The sequence below is a fragment of the Miscanthus floridulus genome, chromosome 5 (genome assembly GCF_019320115.1).
Source record: "Miscanthus floridulus cultivar M001 chromosome 5, ASM1932011v1, whole genome shotgun sequence".
Lineage (NCBI taxonomy): Eukaryota > Viridiplantae > Streptophyta > Magnoliopsida > Poales > Poaceae > Miscanthus > Miscanthus floridulus.
Genome location: NC_089584.1, coordinates 46,148,212 through 46,156,795, shown reverse-complemented (window position 1 = coordinate 46,156,795; position 8,584 = coordinate 46,148,212). Strand labels below are relative to the sequence as shown.

General features: G+C 44.8%; 1 long non-coding RNA gene across 1 annotated transcript; it reads right to left on the bottom strand.

Annotated features, from left to right (window-relative positions):
* Nucleotides 1-6,156: 6,156 nt before the first annotated feature.
* Nucleotides 6,157-8,310, bottom strand: LOC136452109 (uncharacterized). The gene is made up of 3 exons (XR_010758749.1): nucleotides 7,884-8,310; nucleotides 6,903-7,761; nucleotides 6,157-6,804 (listed from the first exon to the last, which is right to left on the bottom strand). It is a non-coding gene; the product is annotated as an uncharacterized lncRNA (long non-coding RNA).
* Nucleotides 8,311-8,584: the final 274 nt, after the last annotated feature.

Sequence of the window (8,584 nt, the reverse complement as noted above, 5' to 3'; positions counted from 1 at the left end):
CAGGCTCAGGAGACTGCTGCCAACTTCGCACAGTTCCAGGCTCATCAGGACGAGTTCCAGCGGCAGCAGTAGCTCCTTCAGCAGTAGCAGTAGCAGATGCATCGGCAGCAGTTACTCATACAGCAGTAGGTTATGGGATTTATGTAGCATGTAGTGACAGCACTTGGGGCCCCACAGCCATAGCCTTCGCCCCAACTTGCTTAGCCTACCACCACTTCGATGACTCTAGCTATACAACCCAGTGGGCTTCAGAGTTAGGGATAGCCTCCAGCTCAGTTTGCTTCACCTATAGTTCAGGTGTCCCAGTAGTTGTCCTCACCAGTGATAGCCCTGCAGTTCACACCATATCACATGAGCTTCTCACCGGAGCAGTCACCCTCACTATTCGTGCCTGACACATCAGTCTCTAGGAGTCTTGAAGCATCCTTCAGTGAGTTGACCGGCATGCCTACACCGCCTCATATGCATACGGTCCTTCTACAGCAGCCCCAGTCGCTGTGACTACTCAGAAGCTCCCCTCGTCTATCGCCTCATCAAATCCTACGACAGACGTCCTAGTAGCATCACAGACAGCACCTGCCTTGGCTCAGACCCTGACCGCTTCAGAGACATTGCCAGCCATAGAGGGTCAGTCAGTTCAGAGCTCAGGGTCAGATGATGATGGTGCCCAGTTTCAGCTTGCTCCTTGTACCTCAATGCCCGGCTCATCCGCTGCAGCCCCATCGACTGACCCTTAGGTTTTGGTGTTTGATGCCAAAGGGGGAGAGGGTTCGAGTATGTAGACTCAGGGGGAGCTAGTTATCTAGTATTAGTCTACTATATACATTTGGAGTCTTATTTGTGTGGTACACTATTACGTTTATGCATTCATGTGTTACTTTTATGTCTTATTTGTGTGGTACACTACTATTACGTTTATGCATTCGTGTGTTACTTTCATGTCTTATTTGTGTGGTACATTATTACGTTTATACATTCGTGTGTTACTTTCATGCATATTATTATATCTACGTGATTGTGATATATGACATGTGTGCTCTCTACGTTACATTATTTATATGCCATATCACTTGTGTTATGCTTATTTGCCTTTGCTTCCACTTTTATACTTCGATGCAAAAGAGCTTTGTTACTTGTACTCATGCTTAATTCATATCCTTTGAGTACATTGTGTTGGCTTGGGTCATATAAGCTTGACTAACACTTTTGTTCTTATCAACAAAAGCTTATATGAACCAAGCCCATCAAAAACCTCACTCTTTTACATACTCGAGGTGGTATTGTCATCAATCACCAAAAAGAGCGAGATTGAAAGCATCTAGGCCCCTAGTTGGGTTTCGGTGATTAATGATAATACAAGATTACTATGACTAACGTGTGTTTTGTAGAGACAATCAAGTTAGGTCATGGTAATAGAGATCAATTGGGCAATCAAAGTTGTCATGCCCCTATGATGGAAATCGTTTCGGCTTTCAAAGGTGGACAAGGTTAAGATGACTAGTTCTAAGTGTTGATTGGAGTTGGAGAGACACTTAGAGTAGTTTAGGACTTTGTTTTTCCTTTGGCCGTACTATTAAGGGGGGGTATGGACGGGTAGCTTGACCTAGGTGAGTCTAGTGAGTTAGGTGTGGTGCACACTTGTTAAAACTAGCTCTAGGTAGCTCCTACGAATGCCTAAGATCCTTTGAAGCAAACTTCATTCACACATGATCGAGAGTTGGAAGTGAATGGAGGGTCAAATGATGACCGGACGCTGGCCCCGGTGCGATCGGACGCTGGCCGCAGGGTCCGGTCAGTTCATTTGATCAAGCAGATTACGTTCGGTGCAACCGAACGCTGGAGAGGTCAAGTGACCAGACGCTGAGAGGCAGCGTCCGATTGACTCCAGTAAGGTTCCAGAGAAGGGAATCTGTGACTGAACACGTCCGGTCAGTATTGATCGGACCCTAGGGGTTCAGCGTCAGGTCGAGTATAGTAAGGTTCCAGTAAGAGTTTAATGCGACCGGACATGTCCGGTCAGTGGTGACCGGACCCTGCCAGCGTCCGGTCAACACATTTTCACTGGTTCGTGGGTTGAACTGACCAGAGCATTCGGTCAGTACAACCGGAGCGTCTGGTCACCCCGCAGAAGCTCATAACGGTTCATTTTTTAGGCCGCCTTATAAATAGAAGCTCCACTCATGTGTAGAGTTACTTTTGCTCATTCCAACAGTTGAGAAACACGTTTGTGAGTGCTAAGAAGAGCAAGGTCCTAGTGAGGTGATTGAGATTTGAGAATCCAAGAAAGTAGCCTCATTAGTGAATCAAGAGTAGCCAAGTGTGTATCTATCTTCTCATTAGGCTTCATGTGGTCAAGTGAGAGTTTATGCTTGTTACTCTTGGTGATTGCCATCACCTAGATGGCTTAGTGGTGATTGGTAGCTTGGTGATCACCCGGCGGAGCTTGTGGGTGACCCAACTCAAGTTGTAAAGCGGCTTTGGGTGATTCGCCACGACGGAGTATCGAAGAATCAACCCATAGAGAGCACTTGATCCTTGCATGGATCAAGGGGGAGCTACACCCTTGCGCGGGTGCTCCAACGAGGACTAGTGGGGAGTGGCGACTCTCCGATACCTCGACAAAACATCGCCGTGTTCCTCTCTCTCTCTATTTACTTTGAGCAATTCAATACTTGTCTTTACATTCATAGAATTGCCATGCTAGAGTAAGTTTGGAACATAGGTTGCAAGTCCGTTGTGCATTAGATTAATAGAAACACTTTCCTAGGCACAAGGGGTTAATTGGGCTAACCGTAGGATTTGATTATTGCAAGAAAATTTAGAATTAGCCTAATTCATCCCCCCTCTTGGGCATCTTGATCCTTTCATCATGGGGGCTTCTATTTAAGCCCCATGGCCGGTTGTAGCTCCAACTCTTGCATATTTTCATTGACATAGCAACCTTGTGAGCTTAGCCAAAGCACTCCCACTTATCTCCATCATTGATCCATCATCATTGTGAGATTGGGAGAGAATCCAAGTGCATTGCTTGAGTGATTGCATCTAGAGGCACTTGGTATTCGTGTTGCACTGCGGATTTTGCTTGTTACTCTTGGTGGTTGCCACCACCTAGATGGCACGGTGCAGCGGTAGAGGATCGGCACGAGTTGGTGATTGTTCGTGGCCGCCTTCGGTGATTGTAAGGGGAGTTGTACCTTCCCCGGTGGAGTGCCGAAAGGTAACTCTAGTAAATTGCTCGTGTCATTGAGTTACCTCACTTGTGGGTCAATTCTTGTGGTGTCCTATCGTGTGGACGAGGTTTGTAAAACACCTCTTAGCCACCGAACCACCAAGTGTTGGTCGACACAACGGGGACTAGCGTGTTGACAAGCACGTGAAACTCAGGAGAAAAATCAGTTGTCTCTTGTCATTTGCATTCTCCCGACGATTGGCTTAATCTTCATCTTGTGATTGGTTCATCCCCTACACGGCGGTATAATCACCCCACTCACCTATTTACATTCTTGCAAACTAGTTGATACAAGCTCTTTAGTGTAATTAGAATTGAGAGCTTGCTTTATCATTTATATTTATCTAGTTGAGCTCTTTAGAGTAGCAAGGTTGAGAGCTCTTAGTGAGTAGTTACATAGCAAGTTTGGGTGCCTAAGTAATCATTGCAACTAGAATTGTTGGATAGGTGGCTTACAATCCTTGTAGAGCTAGAGCAAGTTTGCATTACGCTATTTGTCATACTAATCAAATTGCTCTAGTTGATTTATAGATTTTTAAATAGGCTATTCACCCCCCCTCTAGCCATATTAGGACCTTTCACCACAGTGGTTACGTTTGGGCCTAAACACTACTACACGTGGGCTATACATTCATTGGGGGCTTGCGGCAGCTCATGGGCTCGTGGCAGGTCCATCGGCCATCCCCACGGCTGCAGCATAGCAGCAAGCAACACGCTCGTTCTCTCATCGACGGTCACAGATGTCGGTGGGCGTTTGCACAGCCGAGACGAGACGCAGACGTCGAATTATCGAAATGACTCACTAAAATTGGCGCCGATCACTTTTGCAATGTGGTGTGTGCTCTGTTCTCTCGTTCAGTCATTCCGGAGGTGGCGCTTGTGCAACAGTGCAAGTGACACGGTTGCTGCTTCCCCCCCCCCTTTTCCGAATGGGTTGTGTTGCTGCTCCAGCTAATGTTGCATTTTTGTTAGCAGTTGCAACTTGCATCAACAGCATCAACCCAGTGATAGACGTCTCAAAAAATAAATCAGTGATGCAACTGATGGTTCCTGTAAAAGTGATTATTTGCTAAAACTTTTACTCAATGGTAAAAGAAAGTTAAGCAAAGGAACTATTGCTACGGTAGACTTGCAGAACTAGATCATGGAGGGATCGAGCCAGTGCTAATCATCATTCAATTCAACAGTCATAACAGGAATACTCAGCCATTTGAATCTATAAGGATCATGACAGCTCAATGGAAAGATGGAACACAGGCAATAAACATCGAATCAAAGTAACCAGAAGCACGAAATCATCGCAAATGGTTGCAATAATGATTTGATTTCAGGCACAGATAGAGGTTCACAGTCTAAGAACTTGAAGCAGAAACACAGAGGGTTCATGACGAATTACTGAACCAACCATTCCCAAACCACTACCACGACAACACGCATCACATAGCCTCTGCACGTATCTATCCAAGACTCTTAAAGAGACATGATTTCATATCACACAAGCACCGGAGGCAACAACAAATAAAGAAATACATCAGGGCAGGATGGGATTCACTAACAGGGTGAACGTTTGTGGAAGACAGAAGATGTTGAAAGCTCCTCGTGGTAGTCCATAGTCCTCCTCGAGGACACAGCAAGACGGCGAAGGCGATGGCGACACACTATGGCGAAGCACAGCCGATGCGTGAGGGAGGGCGCGAGGGCGGAGGCTGGTGCGAGCGAGGCGAGCTCAGCTGGCGAGGGTGGGCGCTATGGCGAGGCCACATGATTTATAGCAGATGATTGATAGCAGTCTCTCTCTTTCCTTTTGTCTTAATTATCTTTCCTTCTGTGTTAATTCTCTTTCCTTGGAGCAAGATACATGGGAGCTAGGAGAGGCTCGTTGCCATGTATGCTGGTGCATGCAAACATGTAATGTGTATATGGATAGCACAATAATTTTCTACTTCCTATTTTATCATGATTCCTCTATCACATGACAGGCAATATTCAATCAAATGAGAGATGTAATCGAGCACTATTAGAAAAGTAGATCAATGGACTGTACAATGGCACTATATATGGATTGAGAGCTGGATTGTTTTTTAAGTCGGAATCCTATAGTGAAACAACTTGATGATGACAGTCAAATAGTTGTCAGAAAGCATATAACAACCTATAGTGTTCTACAACTATGCTGATTCAGGTTCCCTGCAAAACTCTAAGTTTACTATCTAGAACTACATACAAGTTTATGATATTATGATATATAAATGCCATGTACAGTTTGGCTATTGCACTGTGTTTTAGTGCGGCTGAACTAGACTGTGTATATTGAAAATTCAGTTTGTGAGTATGAATTATAAATTCAGTGCGTTGAAACAGCTACCAGGATAACTTTGATCATTTAAAAAAGTTGACATGATGAAAGTAATTCGCATCTACAAGAACACCAGTGCCACAACCCACATCCAAAACTACCTGAAGTTATCATTTTCATAGACCACAAGAGTTAACTGAGCAGAACAGAAAGCTATATCATATACAGAAAAACATATACCCAAGACTTATACATTGCTGGCCGCCCGGGGGTGTAGGCCAGTGCCGGCTGTGGCCTGGCTAGGCCCGGATGTGGTTTAGCCGGCCGTGGCTGCCTGGCCCTGGGTTTATGGTTTTGGCCAGTCGCTGGCTAGCTGTAGCTGGATGGGGCTAGCTACTGGCCGACCAGGGGTGTCGGACAGGGCCGGCTGTGGCCTGGCCAGGGAGCGGCGGCGGTCGTCGGATTGGTTCCTGCCGCCAACATATTTACTCGTCGGTGGATCACAGGACGTACCTGGTGATCTATAGTTGTTCCTTGTATCATCTCACTCTCAGCATGTGCGGGTTTCACCATGTGCTGAAAATAATTGCTTCTTTCTAATTTTGCTTCCCATGTGAGGAATATGGTTTCCAGTATTCTTTATTGTAACTTCTTGCTTGGTGATTCACTTTCATCTGTTTGCAAGATGGGTTGTTGTTCTTGTCTATTCAGTTGAACAAATGTAATGAGAGACTAGCACCATTCTGTTCCAATGGGATAGCTCAGAGCAATGGGAAAACTAACACATAAAATAGGCTTACAAAATACATACATATCTATACAACAGGATCTCTCATTGTGCAAAACCTATATTATGAACTAAATTAATTTGGGGAAAATCAGAGAGCTCATAGAAGATGGTTTCTAGGAGGAGCAGATATTTAGATTATCAGAAGAGTAGAAAAGCACTGAAGCACCCAAAAAGAAACAAGCCTTGTCCTTTACCTACAATGTGAGATAACATTGCATCCATATATTCACTGCCAGTAAAGCAGATAATCAGTACTCATCAACGGAAATCTACATCCAAAAGTTTATCTCCACTCTCCCAATTTCCAAAAAGAAAAATCTCACTCAATAGCCTTAAAGAAAATTATACCACAAACCTTGATTGTTGATTCAACTTCTCTTAGCCTATGCTTGTCCAGATATTTCATTCACGTCATGCACCATCAAGTCAATTCCATATGACCATAAGAATAAGTTCGGTAAGATCTCTTTCAGCAACCTTCTCAATTCCCTGCAATGAGTACTGTAGCAGTTCACCAATTGCTAATCCATCATCAAATATAGGAAACATATGTAGTCTAAAAGTGAAAAGGAGTACATTTATTCTACCTTGTTCTTTACCAACAGGAGAATGTATAAACATGTACTCCATCTCAAACAAATTGGCAACGTGTACACAGAAGGTACTCCATCTCAAACAAAGGAACCAAAGTCAATATACACATTACAACCTGATTTGACTTCAATGGTAGTAGTAAAAATAGAGAAACCTGGACTCAATGGCAGTAGTTAATATATACATCAAAGTAACCTTCAACTGCAGTGACCAGTACTGGACTTAGTACAAATATGCAGACTCAAGCCTCGTTCTTAACCCTTCAGAATAAAAAAATAAAGTTACAAAATAGACGATAGATATTGGAATATTGTATGGATTCCGAAATGCGCACTTCCATCTTTGAATTAGAGACAAAATTGGGATCAGAACACTGAAGGCAAGTGACACCAATAACCATACATTGCCAGACCAAATGTGCGCTGCATGAACGTGGAAACAAATGTTTCTTCGCTAACATAGGCCAGATTATACATCCCACAATGGAAAATTAAATTTACATCATATAACCTTAGGACAAGAGAAGTGTTGGCTAATTTTGCTAGCAAGATTCAGAGAATAAGAAAAATGACTGAGGAAGAAAAAATTAGTTTCAGTTTATAAGACTGACTGTTGCTAGTTCATCAAATAAACAAAACCAAGGGTTATGATCACAAGCTTTTTATCGTGGTATATGTTGATCACAAGCTGCAGGCTTAATTTGTGATCACTGAATTTAAGGAGAACCCCATTCGATATACAGGTATTGGAAAGAAAAGGGCAAAACGGATCTGTTGAAGGCATTTGTTAATACCTGAGGAGGGCTTAGAAGTCAATGGCAACATGATGCTCCGTTGGACCAATGCAATCTCGCTGCAATCCAAATAGACATCAAAATCGTGTAAAACATCTAATCAGATCAAACAAAGCATATAGGGGAGCAAACATCTAATCGTGAAGCTTTCCAACTTGGACGGGAGGATGAGCACACGGACCGTCTGCGCCGCTGGACATCGCGTCGCCTGCGCCGTCGGGATGCCTCGCGGCCTCCGCCACCGAGACGTCGCGTCGCCTGCGCCACAGGGATGCTGCGCCGCCTAAAGCCACCAGGATGCCGCGCCACCTCCGCCGTCGGGACGGTACATCGCCTCCGGCACAGCCGCCATTGCCGCTGCCAGGACGGTACGTCGCCTCCGCTGCCACGACGTCCGCTCCGACTGGAGGACTGCTCCGTCGCCCGCTGCCACGGCCGAACGGGGAAAAAAGCGAGCGTGGGGGCGACCTTGGCGAGGAGGCGAGCGTTCGAGGGAGGAGGCGACGGGTGGAGATTGGGGGGAGGGGGCGCGGGGAGGGCCAATCTGGGGAGGATCACGGAGCGCCGGGTGGAGATTGGGATGACCTTCCATTTTTACTGCGCGCGGTATGGAGGGGCGCACCGACGATTGTCGTAAGAAACGGTAGTTGTATAATGTAAGGCTGTGTTTAGTTGGGTGAAATTTGCGAATTTGGCTACTGTAGCATTTTTTGTTTTTATTTGGCAATTAGTATTCAATCATGGACTAATTAGGCTCAAAACATTCGTCTCGTGATTTCCAACCAAGCTGTGTAATTAGTTTTTTCGTCTACATTTAATGCTCCATGCAGCAAGATTCGATGTGATGACTACTATAGCATTTTTTAGAAAAAATTTTTGGAA